This window comes from Lissotriton helveticus, chromosome 5_1 (assembly GCF_964261635.1).
Source record: "Lissotriton helveticus chromosome 5_1, aLisHel1.1, whole genome shotgun sequence".
Taxonomy (NCBI): domain Eukaryota; kingdom Metazoa; phylum Chordata; class Amphibia; order Caudata; family Salamandridae; genus Lissotriton; species Lissotriton helveticus.
In genome coordinates, this window is record NC_136065.1 from 1,517,936,121 (window position 1) to 1,517,956,396 (window position 20,276).

The 20,276-nt window shown below is 46.7% G+C and overlaps 1 protein-coding gene across 1 annotated transcript in view; it reads left to right on the forward strand.

The window, feature by feature from the left end:
* The first annotated feature begins 15,219 nt into the window (after window positions 1–15,219).
* C5_1H1orf116 (chromosome 5_1 C1orf116 homolog) overlaps window positions 15,220–20,276 on the forward strand; it is a 119,296-nt gene continuing 114,239 nt past the window's right edge. The window contains exon 1 of the mRNA XM_078644534.1: window positions 15,220–15,363. The gene's annotated coding sequence lies outside the window, so the exon portion shown is untranslated. The remainder of the gene's footprint in view (window positions 15,364–20,276) is intronic.

The following is a 20,276-nucleotide window of genomic DNA, read 5'->3' on the forward strand; positions in this document are numbered from 1 at the left end:
CGAGGGTAGGTAATGTGGAATCTCACCGGGACGGTCACAGGCGGTTGGTCGCGCCGTGGGAGGGGATTGGTATCTATGCCACTCCTGGTGCCACTGCGGGAGGGGGGACAGGAGGGGCCGCGGTCCGTAGTGTCTCACTCGCGGCTAGCTCACCTCAGCTCCGATCCACTCTGGTCCATTCCGTTGCTTCCGCTTGCCTCTGCTGCTGGCTGCTGGCCCTCCTGTGCATTCGCCGTCACTCTGAGCCCTCTGGGTTCGCTCTCCTCCTCTTCCTCCTCCGCTTGCTGCAGGGCCGACAAACTGCATGTGGTAACGACCAGCGGGGCGGGAGGAGCGAGATGTCTCACTGGCAAACCGCTCTTGCTCTTTTTGCCCCCGCTACCCCCTCACTGCCGCTGCTGGTCCTCCGCTCGAGGTTACTCAGCCCCTCAGCTCCTCCGGCTCGCAGCTTGCAGCTCGCGTCACACTTCTGCTCACTAACTCTCTCGCTCGGGGTTCAGTTCGATGCACCTCTGTGCACTAATTTGGATAGCCTTTGGTTACCTTGAGACCCAAAATGTGTGAGTCTTTTGTTCCCACCAAACCGTGGCATACCATTGCATTTGATATCTTGGGTCCTATCGGTTTGGAAGCAAAGTATATCATAGCGCTCATTTATGTTTTTTCATGGTGGCCTGTTATAAAAATTGTCAACAAGGTTACTTCTGATGAAGTGTTGAAATTTCTTGACAGGACTTTTATTGGGGAAGGGCTACATGTCCAAGTTATTTCAGACAACAGTGTCCAATTCATGTCTAACATTACCAAAAATTATTTCAGAAAAAACAGAATCAAACATAGTACATCTTCCCTTTACAACCCTTTGGTAATGGTATGATTGAAAGATTTCACAGAGTGTAAAGAACTCTATTCAAAAGGCTGTTCAGAATGGTTGTGATTGGGAAGTTCAAGTCTTTCAAACCATGTGGATGTATAGCTCCACCCCTCCTGATGCTTTGGTAGTGTCTCCTTTTGAGGTCATGAGAGGACGTGGTGCCAGAACTAAGTAAAATCCAGAATGGCTGATAAATACTGCTACCAGTACTGTGCCAGTTTATGTTATCAGGTCTAGGATCGTTAACAGACATAACAAGTATAAAAAGATGTATGACCTAAAACATATTTCCAAAAGTCCACGAACACGTTGGGACCAGTCTGGCACACAATACGGATATGGGGTAATGGATTGGTGTTTCATACTAAGGAACTTTGGATGATGACTTTTTCGAATTGATTAGGATTACGGACAATGTTTATGGATTCCTGTCGCAATTATCAAATGGTTTTAGCTACGATTTTCAATATTCACTAATCAAAGTGAGAATTTTAATGAGTGCCAACTTTGACATCCCGACAGCAAAACACCTTTAAAGATTTTTACTTATTTGGTACAAAGAGAAACTTTCCGTTACTACTGAGAAAATGTTTGACTGTATATACGGATTTACTATATTAAGCCTTGAGAAAGTCGTTCTTACAACGAAACACGTGTCGCCTGTGGAGTTTCTACAACGACGTGTCTACTTGCACAAATAAATGTATTCTGCCTATTTCTTGTTATTTGGATTGGATCGTGTTATGTTGTAATTGGGAAATTAAAATACAAGCCTGACCTGAGTTGGTCAGAGATTACTTATACTGGTGCTGTGCTCTGTTGGTTAATGTTTTAGATTGTATGTACTTAGAGGCTTTGCTTTTGCACAGGGGGACATTGTGGATGGCACAGTGTTTAGCATTGAGCACACCATAAGACAAGTTAGATAAAACGTGTGCAAAATAGTAACAGAGGTGCTCACTGGTCTTGTAGCAACACTGCCATCGGATTAGTATCATAATTCCAAAAGTGTTTGAATCAAGGTTGGTTGTTGGGTCAAGGTTAAAAAAAAACTGGAAAAGTAGGAAGGGGGAAAGCCAGTTTGTCGAACCTTTAAGAGTTATGAAAGTCCTGAGGAATGCTGTACAATTATCTGATGGCAAGTTCTGGAACCTTAAACGCGTGGCCATTTTTCGCCTTTGTCCCAGTTCCTCTAAGAATTTGGCTGTGCCTGCAGTTTCTTGTTCTGCGAATACTCATTCAGAATGCTACATTAATACAGAAGAAGCTGTTCCATCTAATTCTGACGGAAACTGCAGCAGCAGTCCTGGGTTGGCCACCACTGAGTCTAATTGTATTCCTCTATTGGGGGTGATAATGTTGTAGTACCTGGTGGAGGCGGTTGCAATGTGAATAGTAGTTTACCACTTTGTGACAAACGTATTCGCTCAAAGCCCATGTGGATGGCAGACTTTGTTTGCGATGAAGTGTCTTAACTTTGTTTTTTTGTGTGTTTTTTTTAGTCGGGGGCTGGGGTGATGTGTTGTGTTTATTATGCTTGTGTTCTCATTCCGTTTCATGTCTCGCTCTGCAATGTCCACACGTCAGCATGAGTTCTAGAGTGCTGTTGAGTGGACGCTGGGGCTGAGCAGTGAGAGGAGGCATTTGCTGTACCGGTGTTTCGTCTTCAATAAATCTTATTTAAATCTCACTCGTGTGTGACTCCACTTTACACCGTTCTTTTATAACACCCTGTAGTTACATGTGTCTGAAATGCAGAACCCAGTCTAGGAAATGCAGTCCCAGTCACACTCCTTGCTGGTCGCATCCGCTCTGTTGCAGAGACAAAATAAAAATAATAAAAACAAGGGCGGGAGTAGTCCTTTCAGCTTCCTGTGTTGGTTCAATGAAAGGGGCGCGGTTCACAACACACGGGGCAATTGGCAAATGAGAGGATGTATTTATCTGTAAAAGTGTAATAGTGCCTGGGGGAGGGCGCAATAGGGCAATGGAAGATCACATGTAACTGACACTGCCCCATTCCCACTGATCTAGAGAATTGCAGGCCCACTTCTAGTGAAGCCGATTGCTTGGACAATGTTTCATGGCTCCCTTCTTGAGCGCTACTTCTTGTATCCATTAGATTGTATTGGCAGTTATAAACTCGGTGCTGTACAACTATCTGCTATGGGGGGGGGGGGCTCTTACTTACTCGCATGGCCATAATTCGCCCTCTTGTACTCGGTTCTGTACAGCCACAGTCCAAGTTCTCATCAGCAGCGCGCGCATCCATTGTCTGGCCGCACAGAGCACCTGCTCAGCGCCTCTCTGATAGGTGTATACACCTGCATTCGGTGCTGTGAAGTCGCTTGCCTCAAAATGGCTCTCATAACGTCGTGCTTAGTTATAATGATATATTTAGGCATTTGGTGCTACCCAGACCCTTGCCTCAACCTGCCTCTCCTGGCCCCTCACAACCCTCCGAACCTCAAACAAGGTAATTATTCAAAAGGTGCTTAAAGCGACCTTATATCAGCTGTTTGTAGCGCGCCCACTACTATGTTTTCCTTACAGTCTGTAACTTTTAGTCCCAGGCTCATAATAGAATAAGTACTGGCGAAGGCAATAGTATGGACATTAGCTGCCAGCTTTTTAGCTTTGTCAGTTCTTGTTTTATGTTGTGCAGTTTTTGTAAAACTTTATTTTTGAGCAGCTGGTGTGGTTCTGAAATTCTGGACCCTGCTGTTATCCCGGTATCGAGATCCAATACCCGTGCCACAAAATATCAACATACAAGGACGAATTTGGTGTCGACGGACCGATAATGATTAGGACATCATCCCTATGCATTTGCGTCATGATTGAGGGATGCCAACACCCCTAAACCAATAGTTTCCGTTCCGACCCCTTAGACTCCATTTTGTAAAACGGCATCCATCTTGCGTCTTGCCCTCATGATAAGTCAATTGAGTAAGGTCGAGCTTGATCTAAAAGGACAAGCCCACCTTCTCTGACTCCCCCCTGACCTGTCCCAACTGACTCCATTGCCTCCAGCCAAACCTGTTTGGGCAGCTCCTCACCCAGTGGCCGAATAAGATAGCATCAATACATAACATGCCACAAACCATTCACTACGTACAGAACATGTTTTCATCACACACACTCCTGTCCATGTTCCTTGTTTATGGCCAGTTTTATGACTAGGAGGTGCCCTGCTTTATTGAGGTTTCATCGATATCTGATGGGAGTTCCGGGCCTGGCTGGGTAATCTATCACGAACTGGACGTCTAAAATATGGGTTGGCCTACATGACTTCGCTCTTTGTATTATTATAGAAATATGTGTATAACCATATCTTAAACTTAAGAATTCATGCCTGCAGCTATTATTTCTGTATATAAGGAGAAAGCTGGTTCTGTAAAAACGAACAGTCTGCTGAGAAATACACGCCCTGGTTGTCGTGTTTCTAGGACACATGTTACTTGGTAGCTGCCAATAAAACTCGATATCTGACTTCAACTAGACGACTCCGTGTTTCTGTGGTCCGGAACAGGGAGAACTCAGAGGTCTTCGGGTGTTATCCCCTGGCACCACCGGGTTCCTAACAACCCGTTACCTCAGTTGGCGCCCAACTCGGGGCGGTATCAAGCGGCGACGGTCCAAGCCAGATGTTCGTGAGGAGCTTCGTGTGAAAATTCCAGAGGACGGCCAGCCACTTCAGCGACCCCTGTATGTCGACGTGGTTCCGAAGGTCTTTGCTGCGAGGTTCCCGGCGTCCCGACGGCTACGAGGGACTGCTGCCCTGACTATCGCCCTGTTTTGGACCCAGTGATCCTTGGTAGAGCGAAACGATAGACGAGTCTTCTAGTGACGTCATCGATCTTCAAATACTTCAGTTAAGTATAAGTGGAGCGTCTCCAAGTCCTTAGTTTGATCCTTAGTTTTTGGTATCCTTGAGATACGTTTTGATTTGGTACTTGCAAGCCCCAAAGCCGAAGGACTCGTGTATTCACGAGAAATATCGTAATTGATAATCCTTTGAAGTTTGAAGCTAAACTAGTGAGCAAAGATGCCTTGTTTTAGCAGATTTGGAAACTTGTTTTGTCTTGGTTGTAGTAAGGACTCCCGATTAGAGGATTCTTGTCCGGTTCCTCCGATCGGAACTCCAACATATGAGTTATATATAAAACACGGCGTAGGTCCTACAACATATAATGAAGTGTGGATAAAATACACCCGCAAGGATGGTGTTTTAAAATGGCCCCAATATGGTAGTTTTGACTCAGAAATATTAGATAACCTCGAGGTCAAATTGTTCAAGAAAAAAGCCCGGCCGGCGATGTTTGACTCTTTTCGCTTGTGGCGCAAAGAAGCCAAACAGAAAGAAATAAAATTAGCAAAAAGGAATAAAAGAGGTATGTCGATGGTGCAAGCTGCCGTCGCATACAGGGATAACGAGGAAGAGCAAGAGAGCGAACAAATGCTTAGGAGCAAGAAACTAGCAGTAGATAAATGCTACCCAATGTTACCACATAAGGGACAAGGTCAAGAGGAAACATCCGAGAAAGATCCATTAATGTCCCACTTATTAAGCTCACCGCCACCGTATGCGTTAGACGCTACCGCAACCCCAAAGCGTTTTATTATACCGCGCCCCGGCGTACGAAACACAGCTCTTGCACAAACGCCAGCTACTCTTCAGCTGGTTCCTACTTCTCCGGCGCAGCCTTCTCAAGGGCCGCCGCCTCTGCTACATACTCCATCTACTTCTACGACTTTGCCTACCGCTCCAACTGTTCCCTATGATACTACATCTGCCACTGCTTCAACTTCCTCTGCTATTGCTTCGACTTCTTCTTTGCATCAGCCTGTCTTTTCTGACGCATCTGCACCCCCGCAAGCTTCTCCTTCGATTAGTCAGAGAATGGCAAGTACTGTCACTGGTCTGTTTTCACCTTTCTTTGGGTCGCCTAGAACGACCGCTAAAATGGAACGTAGACAGTTACGTAGTCAGCTGCCTGATTACGAGGAAAGAGAAGTGCTAAATGAGCTAGCACGCCAATGGATTACGGACACTGTTAGATATGATGTTCAGTCTGTTATGGAAGTTTTCCGTCAATGGGATGCACCCACTCAGAGATATGTATTCAAAGAGATGTGTGTATATCTGTGTGAAGATTTGGAGACAAATGATCCCAAACGCAAAATGAACGAACTATGGCGTACGCGTTTTAAGTTCCATGAAGGTACGATTATAGGCGCCGATGTTGAGAAAGCGATAGATTTATTGTTTTCTTATAGGAGTAAGGGAAATACTTCTAGATCATTGTACGAAGACAACGTATCAGGTAGGAAAAAAAGCAAGACAGTACCCCATGAGAGAGGTTCCTCCGGTTTGGAGGGAAGGTGATGCGAATGTAAATCCACCAATTCTGCCACATTTCCAGCGTGTGTGGGTACATGTCCCCTGGAAAAGGTCCGAAGTTTTAGCACTCAAGCAGACATTACCCGATCCCCGTAAAAACCCGACTGGGTATTATAAGGAGTTATCGCAGACTGCCAGCTCATGTATAATGAATTTAGCGGATGTAGACATGTTGTTTGGGAATGTTGTTCCACATCCTTTATGGAGTAAAATTCGTCATACGGATCATGATCAAGAACTAGGTGACTCATGGGCTAATATTGCAGGTATAGATGCTAGACAAATCGGTGGTTCTAAACCTGAGCCGTTGATAGCCGAACTTCCTGGTAGGATTATCGCGTACATGAAAACATTAATGCCTGAATTACGCGTAAATTGGGACAAGCTGTCTGCATGCAAGCAGAAGAAAGATGAGAATGTGTCTGACTTTTTCACGAGATTTGAGGAGACTTTCACAGATCATAGTGGTCAGGATATGGCTACCGAGGGTGGTCAAAGACTGTTTGTAGACAAATTTGTACATAATCTGATTCCTGAACTGTGTAATAAGCTGAAAGATTCAGAGAGTGCTTGGGCTGTCTCCACGTCAGCACAGATTTTAGCTACAGCCCAGTACTATGAAAATAGGCGCAAAGACGAGCTAGATAAAATAGACAAAAAAACGAAAGATTTAAAAACTAAAGTTCTTCTCCAGCAGGCCTATCCGCCTCATACGGCTAGTCAGCCTAATTATCAACAACCACAGCAGTATTCGAGAAACGCGCAAGGAAACGAGTTTTCCCATCAGCGTATTCCGTATGGCCCGAATCAATGCGCATATTGCAAGGAAGAGGGTCACTTTAAAGGTAATTGTCCGGCTCTTGCGCGACGTTTAAACGGTGTTTCAGATATAAGGGGTAGAGGTGTTCAACATGCTCCTAGGGGTAGGGGCCGTGGAAATTCCCCCCGGAATCCAACTTCTTTTCCGCCTCAGAATTCCTTGAACAGTTTTGACCAACAGAATAATGCATCGTCCAGGTCAGCCCAGTACTATGCTGACGACTATTACACCGAAAACGAGAATGAGGACAATAACTGCTAGGACAGCCATGGACAAAGAGAGGGAGTCGTTTCAGTTCCAGTAGATCAGAATGGACCTTATGTCGAGGTGATTACTTCAGGAGTGTCAGAGCCATTTCTGCTGGATACTGGTGCTACAAAAAGCTCTATTATTCACTCGAAACTTCCTGGCGCACCTTTGTCTGGCGAAACGAATGTTTCAGTAGGTTTCTCTGGCGCCCCTGTTAGAAACCCGATCTCTAGTCCCATGTCCCTTTCTGTCGGTCCTTGCGAATTAGAAGCACCCCTCATCCTTACAACAGGTTGCGGTGAAAATTTGTTAGGTTTGGATTTACTAAAGAGGTTATATGCAACTTTGTACTGTTCTCCCTTGGGAGTACAACTTACCTTAGGTAAGAAAGTCATTTCTCAAATGTATTTGTCAAAGGAGAATATTCCAACTGAATTGTCATCTCTTCCGGATATACTCTGGGCTAATGGTTCCAATGATGTAGGCCGTTTGGAGATTGCACCGTATGTCATAACATTGAAAGCCAACGTTAGGTAGCCACGTATTCCCCAATACAAAATATCTAGTGAATGCGAAAAGGCGTTGTTGGCGATTATTTATGATCTGATCGAGAAAGATGTCATCGAAGAAACAACAGGCAACGTTTGTAACAGTCCAGTTTTGCCTGTCTTAAAGCGAACCGATCCTTCACAGCCCCCTGTGTACAGGTTTGTCATTGACCTCAGAGAAGTAAATAAGGTGGTTATTCCACAGTTTCCAGTTGTCCCCGACATTACTGCCTTATTGACAATGGTTCCAGCTTCAGCAACTTGGTTTTCAGTGATTGACCTGAAGAACGCTTTCTTCAGCATCCCGATTGCTGAGGAGAGTAGAGATATTTTTCGTTTCAATTTAGGAGGACGAAGTTTCCGCTTCAAGTGCGCCCCTCAAGGCTACTGCGAAAGCCCATCAATATTCAGTCAGGCCCTGAAAACACAACTAGACACAATTGTTCTGCCTGATGGGTCAACTCTGATTCAGTATGTCGACGATCTGCTGATCGCTGCGGACACTGAAGAAATTTGCAAGCGAGCCACATTGTCATTATTGCGTCACTTATGTGACATGAAGCACAAAGTCTCTCTCTCAAAACTGCAATTTTGTCGACAAGAAGTAACCTACCTAGGTCACATCTTATCGAAGGAGGGAAGGAGACTGACACCAGAAAGAATACAGGCAATTGCAGAGCTGAGTGCCCCAAGGACACAGAGAGAGGTTCGGGCTTTCTTGGGCATTACATCATACTGTAGACAATGGATACCAAATTTCTCACAACTGGCTAAACCCTTGCTGGCACTACTCTGTAAAGACACGCCCAATCCTATGCCCTGGTCTGAAGACTGTCAAACAAGTTTCCATGAGTTGCGTGATGCATTGTGCTCGGCTCCTGTGTTGGGAAACCCCAACTACAGTAAGCCTTTTACATTATATGTCCATGAGAAGGAAGGTTGTGCATTATCAGTCCTAACACAATACTTTGGGGATAAACAGCGCCCATGCGCGTATTTTTCGGCAACTCTAGATCCCGTGGCTAAGGCACTACCAAGTTGTCTGAGGGCCACCGCCGCAGCGGCTGTCTGCATTCGACAGTCCGCTGGGCTAGTCATGAATAATACTCTGATCGTTATGGTCCCACATGCAGTAGACATTTTGCTAAACAGGACGAAGACACAACATCTTACTAGCGCTTGACTATCCAGTTACGAACTAACACTGTTAGCGAGTCACATTCACATAAAGAGGTGTGATACACTCAACCCCGCTACGCTACTACCCATCTCGGCAAAGACAGACGAGGTTGAAAAACATGACTGCTGCTTTAGGACAGAAGAAGAGACCAAAGGGAGAGTAGACTTACAGGACACTCCCCTTCCTGAATGCAATGATGCTTTATGGGTCGATGGTTCATGTTTCAAGTTGCCGAATGGTGATACGACTGCAGCATATGCCGTAACAACATTACACACCATCATAGAGACCGCGCGCATTTCCCACAATTCCGCACAAGCCGCGGAGCTAATTGCGCTTACAAGAGCATGTGTGTTGGCAAAAGGAAAGCGAGTGAATGTGTACACTGACAGCCAATACGCCTTTGGCGTGGCTCACAGTTTTGGGAGATTGTGGCGAGAACGTGGGTTCCTGACGTCGCATGGTGCAAAGATACAACATGGTCAGCTAGTTAATGAGCTCCTCGAGTCACTGAAGTTGCCACTACAAGTTGCAATCGTAAAATGCAGTGCACACAGAAAAATTCAAGACGATGTTGGCCGCGGGAATGCATTTGCAGACGAGGTTGCGAAAGAGACTGCAAGGAACACAATGAGTCGGATGTATGTTGTAGGTCCCGCTAGATGGATTACTGATGTGGGGATGTGTGAGGACACCATTGAAAGCGTGAAAACTATACAAGCTGAGGCCACTGAGAAAGAGGTGAATGAATGGAGAGAAAACAAGGGTAGATTAGATGCGAATGGTTGTTGGGTCGAATTGTCAGAACACCAGCGATGGCTATTACCTAACGCATATGTACTTGCAGTAGTAACAATGGCCCATGGAATTGCACACATCAGTGTAAACTATTGGCCCCAGTATGGCAGAACAGTAATATCCCAAAATATGCAGAGAATGTGGTCAGAAACTGTATGGTATGTTTGAAGCACAATCCCGGTAGGGGAACCCCAACTCCAGCTGGTCATTTTGCGCCTCCAACGTATCCGTTCGAGGTTTTGCAGCTCGATTTCATCCACATGGAGAGGTGCAACAATCTGAAGTATGTGCTCGTTGTTGTTTGCGCTTTCTCCAGGTGGGTGGAAGCGTACCCCCTTAAGGACAACACCGCCTTGTCAACTGCCAAAGCCCTTGTCAAGGAATTTTTCCCTAGATTCGGTATGCCTAGAATCGTTTGGAGTGATAATGGAAGTGAATTCGTGGGACGTGTGATGAGGAGAGTGTGTGAGTGTCTAGGCATACACCAGAAATTCCACGCTGCAAATCACCCCCAATCAGCTGGATTAGTGGAGTGCTACAATGGCACGTTAAAACTCAAATTAGCCAAGATCCAAGCCAGTACAGGTCTTAAATGGCCTGACGCCTTGCCTCTAGCACTCCTGTCGACCAGAATGACTGTCCATTCCAGATTAGGACTTAGCCCTCATGAAATAGTGTTTGGCCGCCCAGCCAACGTCTGGGGCGTGCCCAGGCCAAAGAAACTCAGCGAAATAGAGCACCCCGTACTGCTTGATTATTTGTGCGAATTAACAACTAAATTGCGTGTTTTACACCAACAGGTTCACAGTTCCTCTCCGCCAGCCTCTGATGATCCAGGTCACTCCATCGAACCCGGCACCTGGGTGCTGGTGCGGAATTTTCAGCGCACGAACAACGAACAGCCCAGGTGGACCGGACCATACCTTGTTCTTCTGTCCACAAGATCAGCCGTTCGGGTGGAAGGAAAGAAGAACTGGATCCACGGGACCCATTGTAAACGGGTCCCTCAGCCCCTTCCCTACGACCGGTGGGTCAAGGAAGGAATTGCCGACTCCGAGACAGAGTCCATACCTCGCTTCATCCCTTTCAGTGATGCGCGTTTGAAAGGAACTGGTACCGAAAAGGAGAGTGATTATATTTTACAAGGACTTGTGTCACCGTCAATGCAGTTGGACACTACGGAACCTGAGACATTGTTTGAAGACCACACCGTACCTGGGAAACAACGATATAATCTAAGGTCGAGACAAAGAGACTAATAAAAAAAAAAAGGCAAATTAATGTGATTTTCCTTTCCCCCAAGAACTATTTTTGATTTTTCAGCTCTCTCGCCCAGGGAACTTGCTCATTTTTGATTTTCGAACCGCCATCCGGTTCTGCTGCTAGGGTCGCGGTTGAAGTCTGGGGAGTGCAGCTGGGGACGTTTAGGTCTACGGTTCTGGTTGGTCCAAGGGAGTTACCCCGGACTGAACAGAGCGCATTCCCTGGCAGAATCAATCTACCACCGCGGGCAGCAACTAGAGGATGGGGTTTCCGAGGGTTGAGAGACCTGCCAGATTCACAAACTTCGAAAGACAATTATGCACAGTGCTGGCCAGAAAAAGGTTTTTGATAATATGTATTTTAATGTTGTGCAGCATAACGATGTTCTTGATTGGCTATACTCTATTCACATTTCAAGTTACCTTTGCAAATGACACTCTGCCAACACCTCCTCCTACTATCTCTCCACACTCCTTTCACCCTCTACCTGAACACGAGTCTGCCAGAAGACTCAAATTTATAAATAACTCATTCGTCCAACTACTACACCAACACCAGTCCATAATGAACACATCGAACTGTTGGATATGCGGACTCATGCCGCACACAACTGATAAGGGTATCCCATACTTCATCCTGCCATTCAGTTATTATGGTTCTCTGTGGGCTTTTCAGACGATGTTCCTGTTCGCCCTAGAACCATACCCGCCCCGTTCCACTGAGAGCGATTCCAGCAACAAAGCACTAGTGGCAGGGATAAGAAATATGAGTAGGGATATTGACACATATCGAGCGATTCCCAAAGATGAACTCACTCCATACAGTCGCTGGAACGTAACCAAATATGGAGTTTCCTTGAGTAAGGGCCAGACAGCAAAGAAATCCCGCCCAGTTTGGATAGTGCCACACCGAGGTCACTTATGTCTGCAAGGTATCGGCAGGGATCCCAAAGCACAATTGGGAAAGAGCATATGCACGGAAACATATGTATTCGCTTCCCGAACTTCCCCTCTATTCTTGGCAGCTAAAGGTACATATTTCGTCTGCCATGACCAAGCCTATACATGGTTGCCCCCTGACTTCCCGGGCACGTGTTTAATCTCATTTCTGCTGCCACCCACCTATACGGCCAGGGCAGATTACCATCGGACCAGAACAGCTAGGGGTGTCGTGAGTAAAGACGACACTGCGGGTCAGGAATTTGCCGACTTCGCAAAGGGTTTTCTGCCATTTTGGGGGCCTATGGTGAACAGCAGGAACATTCGCCAGTTATCGAGGATAGTTGAATCCGCCGTGACGGAAACGGCCGGAGCCCTTGGCAACTTAACATCTGAGCTTCAGTCGGATCGACTTATGACCCTTCAGAACTGGTTTGCCCTAGATATCATACTTGCAGACCGTGGTGGTGTATGTAGAGTGATCCAATCCAGTTGCTGCATTTTCATCCCTGATAATGCACCGACAGTGTACCAGGCCATCTCTAAGCTACACGAAATATCTGGTTCCCTTCACGTAGAAAAAGGGGATTGGTCCCTGCTAGGGTGGTTCTGGGAACTAATCACTGCCTGGGGATGGAAAACACTGATCTTCGTTGGAATGATCTTAGCGCTTCTGTTTATGTTCTGCCTGTGTGTACAGTGTGCTCCTGCACTATGTGGCCTCTGCGCTACATCATGTGTAAGGAAGCCTGTGTCCAGGGACGAACTGAGCAACAGAATGATGCTACAGAAGCATCTCCATGAATACCTTCATACCGATTTGGATTCAGATTAACATGAATTATTGCCTTATATGAGGGCAAAAGGAGGGTCTGTGGTTCTGAAATTCTGGACCCTGCTGTTATCCCGGTATCGAGATCCAATACCCGTGCCACAAAATATCAACATACCAGGACGAATTTGGTGTCGACGGACCAATAATGATTAGGACATCATCCCTATGCATTTGCGTCATGATTGAGGGATGCCAACACCCCTAAACCATAGTTTCCGTTCCGACCCCTTAGACTCCATTTTGTAAAACGGCATCCATCTTGCGTCTTGCCCTCATGATAAGTCAATTGAGTAAGGTTGAGCTTGATCTAAAAGGACACGTCCACCTTCTCTGACTCCCCCCTGACCTGTCCCAACTGACTCCATTGCCTCCAGCCAAACCTGTTTGGGCAGCTCCTCACCCAGTGGCCGAATAAGATAGCATCAATACATAACATGCCACAAACCATTCACTACGTACAGAACATGTTTTCATCACACACACTCCTGTCCATGTTCCTTGTTTATGGCCAGTTTTATGACTAGGAGGTGCCCTGCTTTATTGAGGTTTCATCGATATCTGATGGGAGTTCCGGGCCTGGCCGGGTAATCTATCACGAACTGGACGTCTAAAATATGGGTTGGCCTACATGACTTCGCTCTTTGTATTATTATAGAAATATGTGTATAACCATATCGTAAACTTAAGAATTCATGCCTGCAGCTATTATTTCTGTATATAAGGAGAAAGCTGGTTCTGTAAAAACGAACAGTCTCCTGAGAAATACACGCCCCGGGTTGTCGTGTTTCTAGGACACATGTTACTTGGTAGCTGCCAATAAAACTCGATCTCTGACTTCAACTAGAAGACTCTGTGTTTCTGTGGTCCGGAACAGGGAGAACTCAGAGGTCTTCGGGTGTTATCCCCTGGCACCACCAGGTTCCTAAAAACCTGTTACCTCACTGGCGGGCCTTCCCAATATAAAAAGTAAACATTGGTTAAAATATTTTGTGGGCTAACAAAACACATTTGTAGGCATTTCTTGGTCTCCCATGAGACCGTTTATATTTTAATAGTGGGCTTAGAGACCACTCATTGCTTGGATTCACTGTCACTCTCATTTGCTGCCTTCTTGTTGGTCAGCTGGAGGCTTCCTTCCACTTCATGTGTTTATCCCTCTCCTGGAGCATGGACACAATACTGGTAGCCTTCCGCTGCTCATTTTTTAGGCTCTACTTTTTTGTGTTTACGCTCTCTACCATCATGTGTGGTTTTCAGGTGTCTCCCTCCTGTGTCTCCCACATGTTCCTCCAGCCTGACGACCCTCCACTGCTTGCATGCTTGCCCGAGCTTCTAAATCCTACTCTGTATGTTGCCCCCCACCTTCTCTTCCTCTACTGTCGGTGTTGCCCAAACCACTCTCCCTCCATTGTCTGTGTTGCCCCCACCTGCCCTCCCTTCGCTGCCCCTGTTACCCTCTGTTGTCTATTGTCCTGCCCTCTCTCCATTGTCTTTGTTGCCTCCCACACGTCCTCCCTCCCTTGTTAAAGTTGCTCCCACCCACCACAACAAAAACAAGCGCTATAACGGGAACACTGCTGGTTGCATCATACCTCATTTCGCCCCACACCCAGGGAGGTCAGTGTTTCCCCTACATGCCTTCCCTCATTCCCACCATCTTGCTTCCCCCCAAGGAAAATAGCGCTGACACAGCCGCGTCATTGCACTTAATTTTTTTTTTTTTACATTTAACCATGGTGTACAGCACCAGTGCTGCTGTACAACATGCCTACAATACATTGACAACGCAAATAATTTCTGTAGGCAAAGCTTACTGGTTTTGTTAACGCTTCTAACCATAACGGCCCCTGAAGGGAACTAGTTTGTGTTGAAGTGATGTTTGTGAAAGTAAAGAATGCTGTCTGTCACTCACGGTGAAGTTACTCAACAGCGGAAGTAGACTGGCCCACAATGTCGTGCTGTATGCCGCTACTGGAAAAGTTGTTCACGTCAGACTTGTAATAAATGTAGTGATCTGAACAATAAAATGATAGAAGGTCCTACCGCCCACAGCGCTTGCTGTCCCAGTCTGTCACCAGCCCATGTGCAGGGCTATAACAGCAATACTAACAGCCGTGCCATCTACCGGCCCCAGCCCTGCCTGTCCCAGTTCTATGTGGCTGACACCAGGCCCCGCCTTCCTCGCTCGCTAGGTCTAAGCGCCATCCCGTGAACTCTGATTGGTGGTAACTTTTGCCCTGCCCGCCCTCTCTCGGGCCAGAGCTGTGATTGGGCAGTGAGGCAGAAACAGGTAAAGAGCGCACCTGTACAGGGGAGATTAGCAGAGGTCAGCGACAAGAGCGGAGCGAGGGCAGTGGCAACAACTTCATCGGAATACTATTGGGGACAAAGGACCTACCGGGTGCAGGGTGCCGCTATTAATCTCAGAGGACCAGTCGCAGTACCGAGCAGCAGGTAAGCAGAGGGGGTGGGGTAGAGCTGGTGGGAAAGTGGGCGAGGGAAACTTCTGAACCATAGAAAGGGGAGAGAAAGGGGAGATACCATACGGCGAAGGAGACAAGTGCGGTGGTATAAAAGGAGAGGAAAACGGGGGACCGAAATTACGGCGGGAGCCTTGAGAGGACTTAAGGGAGAGAAAACTCGGACCGGATTTTTCGAGTACAGGGAGGAAGGGGTGAGTGTTCGAGGAAGGGGAAGGTAGGAAAGACCAAGTGGAGCTGTAAAGACCGAGGCAGGAGAAGAGTGGCACCACGGGCATAAATATGACTTACAATAACATACACCAAGTTGCCTGTGAGCTCTGTGAGGGTCTCTGAATAACTTCAGGATTCAGGGGGCGGGAGGTGGTGAACAGCAGACCTAGGAACAGCCAGACCTAGGAACAGCCATGTGAAAAATGCACCGGCAAACGCGAACCTCGGGCATAAACCCAGAGTTCAACAGTGACCGCCCACTGTAAGGAGACGAGCTCCCGGAAACCCGCGGGTAGAATGTAGTAGCCTTTCTCACGCCCTAAAATAGAGATTTAGGGGTGTGGGAGACCCCCCCCCCCCCCTCTCGCTCTGAGACAGATTACAGTGCGAGATCAGTGTCTCTCTCTCCTCGAAGCCAGATTTCCAGCTGTGAATGGAGGTCAAGCTCCGGGATGCCAGACAGGGACGAGAGAGAAGCTCTCGGAGATAGACTTGACTTTTGTCCCAGTCACGACAGTCGAGCCCAAAACTAAAACCTCGAAAACACACGGGCCCACCTGGTGCTGCCAGAGTGCCCAAAAGGCCAGAGGCAAGTGTGAGAGAGAGGCGTCCTTTACAGGCCGAAGTGAGACGGAGAGACAAGAAGATGTCTGAAAGGAAAGGTGTGAGAGAGGGTGGTAGTGAAATAAGGAGAGGACACTTTTGCGTAGGGGAGGGAAGGGGAGCTTGTCAGAGGATGGAGAGAAATGGGGTGTGCAAAAGAAAAGGGAACATGGTTGGGGGTGAATGGTGTGTAAGATACATAAAGGGAGCTGAGGTGGTTAGGAATTAGAATGGGTAATGAGAATGCATTTAAGGAAAGGAATTTGATCACGAGATCAAAAGAGGAGGTTTGAGAAAGAAAAGACGTTTGAGATGAAGAGGGCAGGGCACATTTTAGGAAAGACTGACACAAGCAGGGAGGGCCATGTTACTGGTACAAGCAGCCAGTGGGGCGCCATCTCTAGCGGGGGTAGTACAGGAACACGCCCCTTCACCTTTGTGCCCACAAAGCGGAGAGGAAGATGGGAGACAAGGGTAAATAAGAGAAGGGCCAGGTGATAAGGGAGGCTGAGAATGGAGGACTGTGAAGTGTGGCAAAAATGGTGTGTAAGAGAGCGGATTGGTAGATAAATAGACAGGAGTGAGCAGAGGGTGATGGGATGATAAGAGGAAGTTAGAAATGAAGGTGCAGCAGGAAGGACATGTGAAATTAGTGAGAAGAGAGAAGGTGATGGACAGAGGGGAAAAGAGGAGCGGAAGAACGAATAAAGTGTGTGTGTTGGAGTATCTGACAGAGCGAGGGGAAACAGACTAGAGAAGGAAATGGAGGGTTGAAAAATAGAAGTAGCATAGAGGCACGTTTTGTCTTAAAAAAATATTACTGGGCAATGGCCATAGGAATACAAAGTGCCCACAGCCTGTGAGATGCAAGAGACTGGCATTAGGATTTACATGAAGTGACTACAACACATCCACATAATACGACTACTACAACAGTACTTTGAGTGACCACAGCAGGATGTGACAGAAACATCTCAGGCAGCATGACAAGTAACGCGACGGAGCGTGTCAGCAGGTGTCCTGGCATGGAACGTGACGGAAGATACGTATGGTGGCAGCACTGTAACATCCGCGCGCTCATCCACCTACGCACTCGCCACTGTGGATGGAGCACCCACGCCAGAGAGCTGCGTAGCACCCACGCCAGAGAGCTGCGTAGCACCTACGCCAGAGACCCGCCTCTAACTAAAGGCCGCTCATTCCACACCTGCACATATTCCGTGAGTGGGGGAAGCTCTACTCCTGCCGTGATGGATCCCTTCTGCATGGAAGGGAAGCTTGCACTCTTGTTGCCTTGTCTCTGAGGGGTAAACTTGCTTCGCTGCTGGCACGCGGTACCTGCATTGGCATGACCCTTCCTGTACTTGTCCAGTGAGAGAGAAGCCTGCACCAGTATTACCATGCAGCACCTGTTCTTTGAAGACACAGCACTGATATGGCTCTTGCCCACCTACACCTGTTCTGCGAGGGAGAGAAGCTTGCACTGTAGATGCTCCAGCTGGACCTGTTCTGTGAGAACGGGCAGTTTACACTACTGCTGCCTGTCTGTTTGCAAAAGAACCGTGTGCTGCTCCCACCTGCTGTTTACCTGTTCTTTGTGTTGGAGCCCAGTCCACTGCTGCCGCCTGCCCATATTGCACCTGTGTTGTGTGTTAGTGAAGTATGCAATGCAAGCTTCACTACCAGGGACATTATGAGCCCCTCCCTTTCTGCTTTAGCAGCTACAACAGGGCAGGGTTTTTTATGTGCCGCTTCGGTGTGCAACTGGACAGACAGAAGATAGGAATTAAGGCTATACAGTATACAGGAATACAGCCAGGCAAGCAGGGACAAGGAAGAACGAAAGATAGGTAAATAGGAAAGGGAAAGACGGAAGGAATTATAAATGGAAGGAAGGGTGGTTGAATGAATGGGTGAGTGAATGGTTGGTTGAATGCAATGCAGAGTAAAGAGATGTATAAGTGGGTACCCAGGTGAAACGATGGCAGAGTAAATTGATGGATGGATGAGTGAATGGATGGCACAGTAGATGAATGTATAATGGATGAATGGCAGGAAGGATAATTAGAAGCAGGGATGGCAGAGTGGATGGATCGATGGTACATGGCACGTCTGGGTGATGGAGGAAACAATGACTAGATGACATAATGTAAAGGTGAGGATAGTGGAGTGGGTGGAAGGAAGGGTTATTTTAATTTTCTGGCTACGCCCCTGTTCACTTCACACAAGCCAAAATGATTTGGCATTTTCATTTGTTATTTTAATGTATGAGATAAATGAGTGAACTCTCAATACTATGTGGGCCAAGCTTACTTTTGGTTTTGTGTGTGAAACAAGTGAAGTTTTGGAAAAGGACTAGCACACTTTATAACATTTAAAACGTGGCTGTTACAAGCTTCTATGTTACCTTCAGCCAACATCCCTTTCCGTGTTGGGGGTTCTGAGCCCATAACAGTATTAAAAGTAAAACTACGAGCCCCAGAATGCAATATGTTGTTCACTGAAAACCCAGGGATGGCTAATGGTAATGGTTTCATATCACGGTGGAACTTTTCACCCTTGTCAAAAGCGAAACAGCTATTTGCAGTTTTCTCAATTGCTTTTGATCGGCAATCAGGTTAAACAGTCTGGTGTCTGAGAGGGTGTTTCAAATGCGAGCGCCCACTGCTAATAGGTTGGTATTACCACTCCTCTTGAGTTTATTAAAATAAATAAACCTCATTACCCAGAACAGGGAGAGCCTACGTGGGGTTCAGGTACTTCAACACAGTGCGACCAGCAGCCCCCCACCTCGCATAGAATCAATAATATAAGTTACAGCAGAAGTGTTTGAAGAGATAGTAAACATTAAAATAAAGCAATGCCCTGTCGCAGGCTTCTCCTATGAACCGTGGCAACACCTGCTGTCCGGGGAGGGTCGCCTGTGATGTACTCATTTGTCCAAAACAACACATTTGTCTGTCACTTGTTGAAGTCCGAAATGTAATTGGGATCAACCGTGACATGTTTTTAACCTATGAACAACACAAGGAGAAAACGGCTTTTGCAGTAATGGCGTCATGTTTGTTTAATGCTTCTTTTTTTGCATGTAGTGTGCACTATAACAAAAGCTTTGTTTTCTTTTGTATAAGGCAAGAGACAAATAGTGCACAGGCCATGTGCTTTGCATATAGCGACAGTGAAACTTTACAAATATGGTCAACACGTTTCAAAGACACTAATTTAGCCACAGCGTGGTTTCTCGCTGCCCTGTGATTAAGCCTCGTTTGTATGCGAGGATTCATGGCGGCTCCACGTGAGCGCCCGTTCCCAGGAGCCGGTAGCTGGAGCAAGAATTTGAGGCGGCGCCCTGAAATCTGAGGGCACTTTGCTTGTGAAAGTGCTTGTGACGACGGTAAGCACACGGACAGACTGTACTGCTACAGCTGTAACTAGTGGCAATATCATATCATGAATGTGACGTGCAACAAACCAGTCTTGGTTTTCCAGGCAGCAGCACTATGCATTCTGGAATTTGTATGCCAATAATTAGAGTGGGGAGCCCCAGCATGCTTAGTTTTACTATTAACCGAAGGCCTCCCCTGATAACATGGGGGCCTTTTGAAGTACTGAGGTGGCTTTCTTCTGCCTTCCGTTCTTTCAGTTTGAGGTATAAAGTGTCGATGCTTATGGCTACTACACGCGGTCTAGTTACTATTCTAATAATAATAAATAAAAAAAAAGTGGTCTGGAAAATTTCTCAGATGTTGTGGTGTGAGAGTGACACAGAGTGAGGAGAATCTGGGCGTTGTAGTTATCTACATATATTGTAATCGTAATATTAACAACAACAAACAAAAACACCTTTCATGAATCATTTGTCGCGCGGCTCTAGTCCTAGAAAAGCAAACATGGGCCCAAAAGGTGTGAGCTGTTAAACTTGTCAAAAGTCGTTGACTTTATTATGATGGCGTGAGAGCGACGGAGGAAGAATGTGGTCGGTTGGGCCGAATAGTTTTTTTAAAGGATCATAACGCGGTGGTGCAGGTGTGGGAGGAAACGCTCGCTAATGTCAACAAGTCCTGCAGGCGG